The 15,321-nt window shown below is 42.4% G+C and overlaps 1 long non-coding RNA gene across 3 annotated transcripts in view; it reads right to left on the bottom strand.

Annotated features, from left to right (window-relative positions):
* Window positions 1-15,321, bottom strand: part of LOC122554352 (uncharacterized) — a 59,399-nt gene that overhangs the window by 23,055 nt on the left and 21,023 nt on the right. For all 3 annotated transcript variants that reach the window (XR_006312970.2, XR_006312972.2, XR_006312971.2), the window contains exons 3-4: window positions 4,149-4,291; window positions 3,930-4,042 (exon numbers count right to left, since the gene is read on the bottom strand). This is a non-coding gene — a long non-coding RNA (uncharacterized LOC122554352). The remainder of the gene's footprint in view (window positions 1-3,929; window positions 4,043-4,148; window positions 4,292-15,321) is intronic.

A 15,321-nucleotide genomic window follows, 5' to 3' on the forward strand; every position in this document is an offset into this window, starting at 1 on the left:
GGTTAATAAAAAAGAAAAAAAAAATAAAGAAAAAAAAATAAACGGGAGTTTCATTGTGCCTGATATCTGTACACACATGATATAAGTGCTGTGAAAAAATAAGCATCAAATTTTCTTTTTTAAAAAAATAACAGGAGTTTCCTTGTCACACACAAAAAAATAGGAATTAAAAATATTTCTAAACAGGGGGTTCAGAATCTCATCACTTCAGGAGACTGGGCTCCAAGCTGGCTGGCCATAGCCAGCTGCTACTGTTGATTTCTGTTTTTTTGAGGAGAACCTGATTCCTAAACTGGTTGGTTTACGACGCCAGGTTTGTTAAATGATATTCCTTTTTTATTGAGGACTAATTTCTAAACTGCCTGATTTACACAGTCAGTGTGTTTCTGGTGTAATTCAGTTCTCATTAGAGAACTATTGTTTTATTGGCAGGTTAGAGCCTGTGTGTTCCTGTTTTTTTTCTCTTTCACTTTGAGAAAAGGACAATGTTGATTTTGTGGCAGGGCTTAGCCCTTGCATTCTGGTTTTCTTTGTTTTTTGCATGTGTTTTCACTTTTTTAGTGTTTGGACTGAGCCCTTGTGAGAAATACATATTTACAGATGAGCTGGTCCTGTATGGGTAGGCCTGGCCCTTTGTGGGTGACTAGGCCTCTGTAAAGACTGAACACCTGTGTGTGCGTGCACTAGGAGATGAGCAATTGCTGCATCCAGGACTGGACTCTGCATTCTGGGGTGGACCAAGTCCCTGTGAACTTACTGCGCCTTTACAATGTACTGTGTTCCTGTGAGTGGGCTTGGTTCTTTGGATAGACTAAGCCTCTGTGGAGCCTGAACACCTGTGTGTGCTGTGGACTCTGCCTTCAGGAGTGGATCAAATCCCTGTGAGTTAACTGCAACTTCACAATGTATTGTGTTCCTGTGAGTGGGCCTAGCTCTCTCTGGATGGGCCAGGCTTCTATAGAGACTGAACACCTGCAGGGTGTGGACTCTGCCTTGGTACTCAACTGTATTGTGAGGATTTTATGAATTCTGTTAATATATGTGGGTTTTGTAAATAATTGTGTTTGAGTGCAGGCCAAAGCAGGCTAGTGCTGGAGCAGCCAAGAGCTGGAGGATCGATGACTGGCCTGGGGGAAACCAGAGGGGTGGGGGGGTTCTGTTAGTACGCAGGGTGGCTGGGGGCTAAGCAGCAGTAGGAAAGCTAGTTAGGGGAGGGGCAGGAGGGTTGATGGCCATCCTGAAGGAAAGTGGGCCAGGAGGAGCCTGTCAGTACCCAGGGTGGGTGGGCCCAGGCAACTGATAGCGTCAAAAACAACTTGCAGGAAGGTCGGTGTTTGGCACGCTGGTCAGTACGCAGGGAGGCTGAGCCAGGTGGCCAATGGCAGCCTGTCAGAAGGCCAACCAGGGGAGGACCGGTCAGTACGCAGGGAGGCTGGGAGCCGGACAACCGATGGCTGGTCCATAGGCCAGGAGGGGGGTCAGTCAGTATACGGGGCAGCCGGGTGCTGGAAGACCGATAGCCCAACTGTATGAAAACAGGTCAGGGGTGGTTCGGTCAGTATGCGGAGTGACCGGGAGCCGGTGGCCAACATCCATCCCGGCAGAAAGTGGGGTGGGGAGGGTCAGTCAGTACACAGGGCAACTGACAACCAGCTCGTAGGAAAGTTGCCCAGGGTAGTCCAACCAGTGCGCGAAGCGACTGAGCTAGGTGGTCAATGACCAGTCTGGAGGAAAGCAGGCCTGAGGAGGGTCAGTCAGTTTGCAGGGCGGCCGGAGACCAGAAGGTCGATGACGGTCCTGCAGGAAGGCCAGCCAAGGACGGTCTGATCAGTATGTAGTGCGGACAGGCGTCAGGTATCTTTTTTATAGCTATATTCGGTCTGTGTTCTGTGCACTGTTTCTCATTTGATTGCTCTGTCTTGTCTTATGTTTGTTACTGTTATCTTTGTGATGAATGTAAGTGAGATTTGAGGTTAGTCCTCATCTCCCTGAAAACTGGTTGAATGGTAGGGTTTGGGGTTTGGATTTGCTGTCCTTTTCCATGTACATAGTGTTTTTTTTTGTGAACTGCTGCTTTCTGTTCATTCTTAACTGTATTTTGTACTGTTTAATAATAAAAAAAAGGGAATTCAGAATCTCCTCACTTCAGGAGACTGAGCTCCAAGCTAGCTGGCCACAGTCAGTATGTACTGCTGCTGTTGTTTTCTGCGTTTTTTGGGGAGAACCTGATTCCTCAACTGGCTGGTTTACAAAACCAGCTTTGTTAATTGATTTCCCTTTTTTACTGAGGACTGACTTCTAAACTGCCTGATCTACACAATCAGTGTGTTTCAGGTGTAACTCAGTTCTCATTAGGGAACTGTTGTTTCACTGGCTGGTTACAGCCTGTGTGTTTCTCTTTTTTTTCTTGTTCACTTTGAGAAAAGGACAATGTTAATGTTGTGGCAGGGCTTAGCCCTTGCATTCTGGTTTTCTTTGTCTTTTGTATGTATTTTCACTATTTTGGTGTCTTGGACTGAGCCCTTGTGAGAAAATACATCTTTCCAGATGAGCTGTTCCTGCGGATAGGCCAGGCCCTTGTTGGTGGACTAGGTCTCTGTAAAGACTAAACGTCTGTGTGTGTGCTGAGAGGTCCTGGAGTTTGGGAATGGCTCCAACTCATGTGAGCTAACTGCACCTTTACAATATACTGTGTTCCTGTGAGTGGACATGGTTCTGTATGGATGGGCCAGGATTCAATGGAGACTGAATACCTGAATGCTGTGGGGTGTGCATTTGCTGCCTTCAGGAGTGGACTCTCCCCTCAGTTGTGGACTCTGTTTTTGGAAATGGACTCTACGTTTTGAAGAGAACTGTTTATGGTAATGGACTCTGTAATTGATTTTGTCTAGTTGCTTGTTGGGTTTATCACCTGCACTGTCTTGTGTGTCTCTGGGGCTGGCAGGCCTTAATGTGAGCTAGGAGGCTCATAGATCATCCTGAAAGCTGTCACCCTGTAAGCCTGAAGGTGGGTAGGCTGCCCTGAAAGCTGGAGGGTGGTTAGGCCATTCCAGTCGCTCTGAGAGCTGGAAGGCGGGTAGTCCATTCTGAATGCTGTCATCCCGAGAAGGGGTAATCAGGATGGGCTGTCCTACAGATGGTCAGAAGGTATGTCAGAGTGGCTAAGAGCTAGAAGGTGTGTAGGGGCAGGCGGAGATCCAGAAGTCTTGTGAACTGCTCTGTGCGTCGTCGTCCCAGGGAAGGGGACAGGCAGTCCTAGAGGTGGCCATAAGGTGTCAGGGCAGTCCACAGGCGTATCGGGGTGGGCGAGAGCCAGATAATACATTGGGGCAGACCGAGAGCCAGAAGGCAGTTCTCAGCACTGTCACCCCAGGCAGGTTCCGGGTGGGCTGTCCTAGAGGCGGCCGAAGGTGCCAAGGGCAGTTAGGGAAGTCCGAAGGTGGGTAAGACGTCCTGATTGCTGTCATCCTGGGGGAGTTGGGGAAACAAGATGGGCTATCCTAGAGGTGGCTGGAAGGTGTGTCAGGGCAAGTGAGAGCTGGAAGGGGCATGAGGCGGATGGAGAGCTCGAAGGGGCGTCGGGGTGGGCTGCCTTAGAGTAGCTGGAAGGTGTGAGGGACAGGTGGCTTGCTGGGGGTGGGGGTCTGTATTCTATGCATGTACTTATTTAATTGGATTGTCTTGTTTCTGTTTGTTGCTGTCGCTTTTGTGATGGCTGAGGTGGTATTTGAGGTTTGTCCTCATTTCCCTAGGACTGGTTGAACGGTGGGGTTTGGAGTCTGGCTTTGCCTCCCCTTTCCCCTGTGGATTGCTGTTTCTTGTATATGGCTGTTCATGTTTGTAGTTTGTGCTGGTTGGTAAAATAGAAAAAATATATATAAACACCTGGTTCACGAACATCCTTTAGGAAAAGAAACTGCAATCTTTACCTGGTTTGTACATCATGACATTCCAGACCACAGCAATGTAGTTGCTCTGAACTGCCGTCTGTGCAATTAAGGTTGGGCAATAAATGCTGGCCTCACCAGTGATGTCCACAACCCTTGAATGAATAAAAAAAAACAGCCATTTAGAATTTCTTCTTGAGCTCAGTGCAAGAAGGTACACATTATTTTTCTGATATTAACTGGGATTCAGAATCTCCTCACCTGAGGGGCTGACTCTGAGCTGGCTGACTACAGCCAGTGTACTGTGAAAGGGTGACAGGATTCTGGTATCTTTGCAGTTATTTCACCTTCCATCCAGCTCGTCATTAAACACAATTTTTTGCTCCGACACTGCTGCAAAAAATCTGTTAATGGCGCAAAAATAAACCGAATTTATTTCATGGTATAAATTGCACATCAAACGTTGTTTCTACTATGTTATTTACCTCTGATTTTCATGTCATACATTATGACTCGTCAGTTCTTTTAACAGTAGGTTAAAAACAACTCCCACATGACATCACTCTGATCCTCAACAGAAACTGCAACCCTCTCTCCCTTGCACCTCCCCCAGCCAGCTGCAGTATTTTTTTGTTTCATCCTTGCGCTATGTAACATAGGTTGTCAGAGTTCACTCTGGCTAATACTATTCCACAAGAACAGAGTGAAAACTAACTTTTAAGATGTATCCCTGTGTCCTCCTTATAACCATTAACTCCGCCCCACCTGACCAATCCCACCCACATGCCCATACACCAACACAACAACAGGCACAGTGATTGTCTATTACAACTAGAAATCACAACTGTCTAATACTCAGATTGAAGTTATAAAACTGAAAATGAATCTGAAATCGATGCCAGACACAAAGTAGGGAATAGCCTTTGTGGATAAGGTATTTCTAAAATAAAAGGCTATCTGTAATGGTTTATTAGATAACATGCCTGTGAAGTATCTTGTGGTTATCCTGGAGTAAAAATGTCATGTAAAGCTGTTATAGAGTAATAGAGATGTACAGCAAGGAAACAGACCCTTCAGTCCAACCCATCCATGCCGACCAGACATCCCAACCCAATCTCGTCCCACCTGCCAGCACCCGGCCCATATCCCTTCAAACCCTTCCTATTCATATACCCATCCAAATGCCTATTAAATGTTGCAATTGTACCAGTCTCCACCACTTCCTCTGGCAGCTCATTCCATACACGTACCACCCTCTGTGTGGAAAAAGTTGCCCCTTAGGTCTCTTTTATATCTTTCCCCTCTCACCCGAAACCTATGCCCTCTAGTTCTGGACTCCCTGACCCCAGGAAAAAATGATGTAAACTTGATGTAAATTTTATTTTATCTGAATACATTTAAATAGGAATAGAATGTGAAAATAATGAAAAAAAATTGATTTTTGTTAGTTCACCATGTCCTAATTTACAGTTCTTTATTGGATTTTTTTGTTCCTTAACTGGTATTTTCCTAATTATATTTTTCTAGGTATATTTCTTACAACTGAACTGTTTAATATATTGAACAATCGGTTTTATTAAAAAAACTTGAGCAAATCAGAAGCAAGCATAACATGCACATTTCCCATGTGACAACTTGAAGGATCTTAAACATTTTTCACTTGGACCTTAAGCGCAATGAGTACCTTGCATGTGGAGTGCTTTGAGATGTTACAGGCACATGCTAAATGCTAGACAGTTCATTATGAAATTAGAAAATTGTTTCATAGGTTTTCTTATGTAGCCAAGATTATTCCAACAATATTATAGTTTTTGCATTATTTAACACAACTTTGAACTGTTGTTTTAAAATTTGCAGTTTAACAAGAATTAATTTTTGTTTATTTGGTTCTGGTAAGTGAAACATTAGTCTGGGCAAAATAGCTTTAAAAACTGTATAGTTCAATATATATGCCTTGAACTTCTTGTGCTTTTTCAATGCCTTCTGTTTACTAACATAATTGAATGAGTATTTGGATAGCAGTGAATAAAGTGTTATACGTGCACGCCGATAAACGTATACAGAATCCTTCTTTGTCAATCCATACAGCATTCAATCGCTGTATTGCAGGACCACCATACTTGACCCAGTACCTGTAATACTACAGCACAATAAAAATGTTTCTCTATAACATTTCATATCTTGGCATTGAAAAGTAATAGGCTTACAGTTTTTCCAACAGCATGTTACAAAATATTTAATAGTCTGTACTGAATCACATTGATAATGAATTTTATCTTTTAGTCTTCACACTCATTCCTGCACAGAAACAAGGTGTCATTTGTCAACACCTGTTTCCAGTTCTGTTCAAACAGCAACCTGCTTCATAGTTGACTGGTGCTGGCATAAAATGCAGCTCCCACAAAGGTCACAGGCACTCGCATTTGCTAAACAATTATTCTCTCCCACATCAAATGCTGTTCTGTTTTTGAAGATATTATTTCTCTTTGTTATGGAAGTTTCAATCTACAGTAAGTACTTCAAAGCAAATCAGTGCATAACATACAATTCTCTGGATACTGCCATTCCTTCTTCATTCAAGGTGTGTCTACAATGCAAGAGTATAGCTGGGAAATGGCCAGGAAACTACAATCTTAGGTGCACCACATATATGGATATACTTAATGTCTTGCTGACCTCTCACTCACTGATTGCGATATATTTGTATTATTGCAGGCATCAAATTGTGAACATTGTTTATTTTGATATTTATATATGTGTAGATAGTATGCCTTGCATTAAAAGCACAGACTTTGAAATAAAATTTATTGATATCAGAAAAATAATGTGTACCTTCTTGCACTGAGCTCAAGAAGAAATTCTAAATGGCTGTTTATTTATTCTCTCAAGGGATGTGGATATCACTGGTTAGGCCAGCATTTATTAGGTAAAAACAATGACTGCAGATGCTGGAAACCAGATTCTGGATTAGTGGTGCTGGAAGAGCACAGCAGTTCAGGCAGCATCCGAGGAGCAGTAAAATCGACGTTTCGGGCAAAAGCCCTTCATCAGGAATACAGGCAGAGAGCCTGAAGAGTGGAGAGATAAGTGAGAGGAGGGTGGGGGTGGGGAGAAAGTAGCATAGAGTACAATAGGTAAGTGGGGGAGGGGATGATGGGGAGGGGGGAGTGGATAGGTGGAAAAGAATATAGACAGGTAGGATAAGTCAAGGGGACAGTGCTGAGCTGGACGTTTGGAACTAGGGTGAGGTGGGGGAAGGGGAAATGAGGAAACTGTTGAATTCCATATTGAAGCCCTGGTGTTGAAGTGTTCCGAGGCGGAAGATAAGGCATTCTTCCTCCAGGCGTCTGGTGGTGGGGGAGCGGCGGTGAAGGAGGCCCAGGACCTCCATGTCCTCGGCAGAGTGGGAGGGGGAGTTGAAATGTTAGGCCACAGGGCGGTGTGGGCCAGCATTTATTGCCCATCCTTAATTGCACAGACGGCAGTTCAGAGCAACTACATTGCTGTGATCTGGAATGTCATGATGTATAAATCAGGTAAAGATTGCAGTTTCTTTTCCTAAAGGATGTTCGTGAACCAGATGTTTTCTTCAGACAATGGATTCATGACCATCATTTCGACTCTTGGATTCAAATTGCACCATGTGCCATGGCAGGATTCAAGCACATGGAACATTATTTGGCCTCTGGAATAGCAGTCCAGTGATAATATCACTAGGCCTTTGCCTCCCAGTATTTCTAATCTATTGTTCAAGAATCATATCTGCAAACTAGCTCAAATTACAGCATTTAATTTGGTTAATTTTTCCAAAAGATTCCACACAATTAAAAAAATTTACTAAGAGTAAACGCTGATGTTTATGGAACCTATGAATGTGTAAACTTTAAGTTTCTATTACAGAATATTAGTATGTGCAGACTAACAGATTGCCTTCTGCTGTGAAATTTTAAAAAGTCAAAAATGGTGAATAGGAGATAAGAACAAGCTGGCTTGTGAACTTGCTGTGTACAGGTAAGTTACCTTTAACATTGTTTCCAAATACCTTCTCTCCCACAGCAGTCATCTAACTTCCATTGAGGAGTAAAATAAGTGCCGAATTTTAAAAAATTAAAGCCAACTTAAGTTATAAATTTGCAAAGTTATTCTTCGATTCTTTGGGTTGATCAAAGCTAATTATTTAAGCACCTCACATCTGCTGAGACTTCATTTTTAAAGTAAACAGACTTAGTTTTAAGACTGTCATGGTAATTATGTTGTTTTATTGGTCTTCTGACTCTTTATTTTTTCAAACACCTCTATATAATTCTTCTTATGAGATGATCAAAACATCATATTCTAAATATGTCCTAACCAAGATTTTACTCGTAGACAGTGTGATGCCTTTTGGTTTACATTGAATTTTCCTAGTGATACAATCCAATATTCAAACTACTATGGCTGTTGCTTCACAGTGCTGCTCAAAGCTTAAGAAAATTTCAAGAGAAATATTTTCTTTTCCATAGTTTCTCATTGTCTACCATGTAGGCATTGCCTCTATCTATGTGCATGACATACTTAATGTATTACATTATTTGTTGAATGAAAGCTAGTTTTCCACTGCATAAAGATCTAATGCGACAGTTTCTTTTCATCAGTGGTCCTCACGTGATAGTTTTGAAATTGGTAGGGTACAAAAATCAGTCATCATACCTGAAGGACACTAATTGTAACTAGCCTCCAGCAAGATATTCAACTTTTTTGTGAGAGTTGCTGAACAAGTAAGATGGTTAATTGTTTGTTAATGGGCATTGGAGCCACTTTGTTAAAATGTCCATTGCTTAATGGATAAGAATTCTCAGTGGTGCTGCCTATTATTACATCACCCAAAGAATTGCTGGGAACACATCCCAGCCAATACCAACTGCTATGCTACCGTTTAATCCTTTATGGAGCTTTAACTGGCTGGAAATGGAACTTCTGCCCCTCACCTGGGAGGAAGTCACTCCTTAGAGAACCACTGGCCAGTCTGATTACTAGGTTGAAGTGCTCAGAACACAGACAGTATCCAAAGAAAAGCAGAAATAGAAACAGGACTTCAAACGGTTTTAAGGTATGATTGGACCGGGCTGGCATTGGTAGATTCCAGTGAGGGGGGCTAAGTGGCACTGTTTGAGAAACCAGCGAGTGGAGGGGCAAAGGGATAGGACCTTGCAGGGATGCCTCCAGTGGGCACACATGGGATCCCAAAGGAGGTACCTCACCCCTTGACTATCCTTAGCTCACCTCGCAAAATCTGCCAGACCACAGATCTGGTGTTCACTTGCCCTGACCCAGATAAAATAATGACAGGGATATGATAAGGCATTTGTGACCTCATTATTGATGACCTCCAGACCTCAATAGGCAGGCATTTCCACAGCACCCCATTTTGGGATGCAGTGTGCAGCTATGTGTTGCATTCATGAACTGGCCCCTGCCTTCAAACTTCCCACAGAGCAACTGTAAAATTCCTCCCAATTAATCATGTGATACATATGACTTGCCTGAATAGAAATTGGCAGTAAAACTGCCTGAGTGATTTTATTGTTGAAAGTTGCAAGGACAATGTCAAAAATAGGGAGCACAATTAATTTTGAAGAAGACAGTAGGTAAATTAAAGTAGACAAGATGTAAAGTTGAACAGTTCAATTACAGAGGAGATTTAGTGCCAATTAATGAAAGCTAATATATTTTCAGAAGAACAAGAGGAAATATACATTTAACTATTGAAACTTTAAAAGAAAAGGAGAAGGAAAAGATTTGGGAGGTATGGGTACATGAATCTTAGAAAATGGAAGCAAAAACCAATAAACAGGAAAACAAGCATGTGATAACCCCAGGCTTTATAACAGGAACAAAAGCAAACGGAAAATGATACATTTGATAATATTCCAGCTAAATCATAGCTATTTAATTTGAGTGCCTTTGAATTATGAATGCCACCTTAGTAAGACTGGCAAGATAGCTGATAATCATAAAGATATTTAACACTAATGAGAGGCTTTCATTATGTGGAAATATAGACAAAATGTGACTTAGTTCATTACAAAAGATAGGTTGAGGTGTTCAAAGTTATGAAGGGTTTGATAAAATAAACTTTAGTGGTTTCTTTGTGTTAAGGCACCTTAAATCAATTACATATTAGTAGACCAAAGACATATGCAGATTAGATAAGGATAGCAGGTCCCTTCCTACAACATTCACAAATTGGTTAAGTTTTAACAACAAAACCATCATCCTTCATCGAACAGATAGAACTGCACAGCACAGTAATAGCTCCTTTGGTCCACCATGTCTGCAGAGACCAGGAAGCCATCCTAAAACTATCCCATCTGCCTGCATATCCCTGTATTCCCTGCCGGTTCATGTGTCTGTCTAAATTCTCTTAAATGTCGCTATCATATCAGCTTCTACCATCTCCTCTGGCAGCATGTTCCAGACACCTACCACCCACTGTTTGAAAAAAATACTTGCCTCACACATCTACTTTTAACCAAGCTTTCTCACTTTAAACCGATACCTCTTAATCCTCGACATTTCCACTCTGAGGAAAAAGATTCTGACTATCCGTCCTATCCATGCCTCTCATGATTTCATATACTTCTATGAGGTCACCCCTCAGCCTCCAATCCCACTTTATTGGTGATTTTCTATATCAGCCCACAAGATTTATTTGACAGCAAAATACTATAAAGTAAGATAAAACATGAACAAACTCTGTGCTGCTTGTTTAAGATAATAATCACAGCATCTTTTACTTGCAACTGAGGAAAAAAATACTTAATGGAACTGGGAAAGGAGAGTAGTTTTGAAATCAAGCTTCATTGAATATTCACCAAGCACATGTGCTATTATTCCATCTCATGAGTGCATAAAAGCTACCTGAGGTCAAATATTTCAGAATGCCATTACAAATTGTGTTTCGGTGGTATATATTTGCAAAGTTTGTGAGAAGATTTGTAGCTCGGGTGCTCGTTGTTGTGGTTCTGTTCGCCGAGCTGGGAATTTGTGTTGCAGACATTTCGTCCCCTGTATAGGTGACATCCTCAGTGCTTGGGAGCCTCCTGTGAAGTGCTTCAGTGATATTTCCTCCGGCATTTATAGTGGTTTGTCTCTGCCGCTTCCGGTTGTCAGTTCCGGCTGTCCGTTGCAGTGGTCGGTATATTGGGTCCAGGTCGATGTGCTTATTGATTGAATCTGTGGATGAGTGCCATGCCTCTCGGAATTCTCTGGCTGTTCTTGGTTTGGCTTGTCCTATAATAGTAGTGTTGTCCCAGTCGAACTCATGTTGCTTGTCATCTGCGTATGTGGCTACTAAGGATAGCTGGTTGTGTCGTTTCGTGGCTAGTTGGTGTTCATGGATGCAGATCGTTAGCTGTCTTCCTGTTTGTCCTATGTAGTGTTTTGTGCAGTCCTTGCATGGGATTTTGTACACTACATTGGTTTTGCTCATGCTGAGTATTGAGTCCTTCGTCCTGGTGAGTTGTTCAACCCAAATTCAACCCAGACTCTGGGTCAGATATGTGGATGACTGGGACAACACTACTATTAAAGGACAAGCCAAACAGAGAACCGCCAGGGAATTCCTAGAGGCATGACACTCATCCACATATTCAATCAATAAGCACATCGACCTGGACCCAATATACCAACCACTGCAACGGACAGCTGGAACTGACAACCGGAAGCGGCAGAGACAAACCACTATAAATGCCGGAGGAATTTGGGTGGCATGGTGGCACAGTGGTTAGCACTGCTGCCTCACAGCACCAGAGACCTGGGTTCAATTCCCGTCTCAGGCAACTGACTATGTGGAGTTTGCACATTCTCCCCGTGTCTGCATGGGTTTCCTCCGGGTGCTCCGGTTTCCTCCCACAGTCCAAAAATGTGCAAGTTAGGTGAATTGGCCATGCTAAATTGCCCGTAGTGTTAGGTGTAAGGGAATGGGTCTGGGTGGGTGGTGGGTCGGTGTGGACTTGTTGGGCCGAAGGGCCTGTTTCCACGCTGTAAGTAATCTAATCTAATCTGTAAGTAATCATTAAAAACACAGAAATAGAGAACACACACCGGATCATCAACGCCACACTCACAGGAATCCGATTCACTAGAGAGGAAGAAAAGGACAACCAACTCCCATTCCTAGACGTGATGGTACAGAGAACACTGAACGGAGAATTCACCACAAAGGTATACAGGAGAGCCACACACACAGACCAAGTCCTGAACTACGAAAGCAACCACCCCAACACACACAAAAGAAGTTGCATCAAGACACTGTTCAAAAGGGCCACAACACACTGCAGTACACCAGAACTGCAAAAAGAAGAAGAGGAACATCTATACAATGTATTCGCCAAAAACGGATACCCGCGCAATTTCATCAACAGAAGCCTAAGGGAAAGACAATGGAACGAGGACATGCCGCAACCCAAAGGACTAGCCACACTACCATACATCAAGAGCATTTCCGAACTGACAGCCAGACTACTGCGACCACTAGGACTCATAACAGCACACAAACCAACAGCCACTCTCAGACAACAACTCACCAGGACGAAGGACCCGATACCCAGCATGAGCAAAGCCAATGTAGTGTACCAAATCCCATGCAAGGACTGCACAAAACACTACATAGGACAAACAGGAAGACAGCTAACGATCCGCATCCATGAACACCAACTAGCTACGAAACGACACGACCAGCTATCCTTAGTAGCCAAACACGAAGATGACAAGCAACATGAGTTCGACTGGGACAACACTATAGGACAAGCCAAACAGAGAACAGCCAGGGAATTCCTAGAGGCATGGCACTCATCCACAGATTCAATCAATAAGCACATCGACCTGGACCCAATATACCGACCACTGCAACGGACAGCTGGAACTGACAACCGGAAGCGGCAGAGACAAACCACTATAAATGCTGGAGGAAACATCACAGAAGCGCTTCACAGAAGGCTCCCAAGCACTGAGGATGTCACCTAGACAGCGGACGAAATGTCTGCAACACAAATTCCCAGCTTGGCGAACAGAACCACAACAATATATTTGCAACTATATTCCACACAGTTCTACCAACACATTACACTCTCTCACAAATCATACCTGCAATATTACTCAATTTGCTTGCAAACCAAATCAAAAAGAGAGACAGCTGAAGGAAATGTCCAGTTCCCAAGAATGTAGACAATTATTGATTGGGCTCACATAATAATCTGGAGATTGATTTTCAAACCGGTGGTTATGCCACCAAAAACTATTTATTTCTGTTAACATGCAAATAAAATGACAGCATTTTCTGTTTCTTGATCAGATCTCCTGTAATTGCAACTTTTGTGTTTTCATTGTAATGATAAATCTCTGTACACTTTAATGAAGTACAAGATCCCATTTCAGTGACACATTTGATGCAGTTAGTGTTGACCTGAAGATATGATTTGATTTTGTACATGCAAAGACATTCTAGTAACATAGTCACTCATTCATATTCAATTCATTTATCTAACAGGTAGTGTGCCTCATAATTGTCCACTGTGCCTACCTTTTTTATCCTTGTAGAAGTGCTGATTGATATACCTTATGTTCTGCTTAAAAGAAAGATCAATCTTCACAAAGCACATTATCTTTTGAAATTCTCATATTCCGTGCAAAGCTTTGAAAGTCAATGATTGCTATTTTTAAACAAACAATTTCGCAAGTTGCCAGATACCACAAACATCAGAGATGAAAGATCAAATAACATATTGATCATATTAATTCAGAAATAAAGCAGGTCAATATCTTTCACTTCCACTAGTGCCATGAGATTTTCATCTATCTGAATTGGCAGCATGTCCATTGACAGCATGCCTGCAATGTTTTACTAGTTTGGCTTATTGTAAACCCTCCAAATATACAGAGGTTTTATTTGCTATCTGTGGGTAAGCCTTGCATTTAATGTTACCATTAATGTTGGTCACCCATATGGTGAACAAATACTCTATACTCATTTGTGTAGGATACATCATGATTCAGTAACAAAATGTGGACAGCAAAGGTTGTCTTTGATCACATGAATCAAAGTACGTTAGCCTTTCACAAGATCTGTGAAACCACATACAGGTATTGTTCCTCACTTCAAAGGTACTAAAAGACAATTGTCATACACTCCAGAGTGATGGCCCATAAAACTATGAAAGCCTCACTGCTAATGACTGAGGTATTCTACTCCAAAACTGAATGTTCAATTATTGCTTAACACTACCCTGAACTCCTTCCAAACAAAGCATTTATTGTGCTTCAGTTTTTATGCAGTATCTTTATTATTCTTCTTTTGAAACACGTCTTGAGATGCCAAAATTGACGATCAATTTTGCTTGACCCCTGAATCTGTGGAATTCTGTTCAACTTGTACCAAGCGTTTTTTAAATTATGAAATGTTCCTTCATTATGTAAGACTTGAGCTATACCTTACAATGATTCATTCTTCATGGGCTAAATGTCCTGTGATTAGGTTCCAAATTGGAGGTGGTTTGGTGAGTGGACAGTAATGCATAGTGCTGTTGAAAAATGCCTTCCTACTCTGACATTCTATAAAGAAAATAAAGAGTGCTAAGAATAAGCATATATTTATTGCCTGATTACCTCCTCTGGTATTGCAAACATAAAATTCTGGTGCTATGGGAGAGTTTAATTTTGAGGAGCCTGAGGACTTAAATGGCAGTTTAGAGAGTTGTCCAGGCAGACTTTGCAGGCCATCTGAGCCTGCCAAGCTTCCGCTGTAGCTCACCCTGGGGAGAAATTTTCTCCCCATCTCCTCATCGGGCTTATGCCCGAAACGTCGATTCTGCTGTTCCTTGGATGCTGCCTGACCTGCTGCGCTTTTCTAGCAACACATTTTCAGCTTTGATCTCCAGCATCTGCAGTCCTCACTTTCTCCATGAAAACTTATGACCCAGATTACTGATGGGTGTAGGCCAGGTCCTTAATTAGGTGAATTTTACTGACAGTGATGCCAGCCAGAATGAGCAGGTGCTCAGATTTGCATGTCTGGCAGACTTCTCATAGGTGCAGGGCATCATTAACTGCGTACACATAGCAATCCAGTCATAGCCACATCAACCAAGATCATTAATGAACTGCAAAGGATTCCGTTCCATTATTGTACAACTCGTGTACTGTGTACATATACAAGAGGAACTGCCATGATGTTTGATGACCATACCCCTTCAATCTCTTTCACTGCGAGGAGACAAGGGATAACTGTTTCTGCCTGGCTGATGACATCTGTCAGGAAACTGATCAGTAATACCTAACAATAGAGTGCCACACGACCACCACATCTGTGACTGAAACAAACCAATGGCACAGTAAATATATGCTTCACATGTCTAAACAGATCTGGAGTGACTCTTCTCAGTACACACTACCTAAA

This window comes from Chiloscyllium plagiosum, unplaced genomic scaffold, assembly GCF_037043375.1.
Source record: "Chiloscyllium plagiosum isolate Xiang-an unplaced genomic scaffold, Cpla_swu_hap1 HiC_scaffold_9, whole genome shotgun sequence".
NCBI lineage: Eukaryota > Metazoa > Chordata > Chondrichthyes > Orectolobiformes > Hemiscylliidae > Chiloscyllium > Chiloscyllium plagiosum.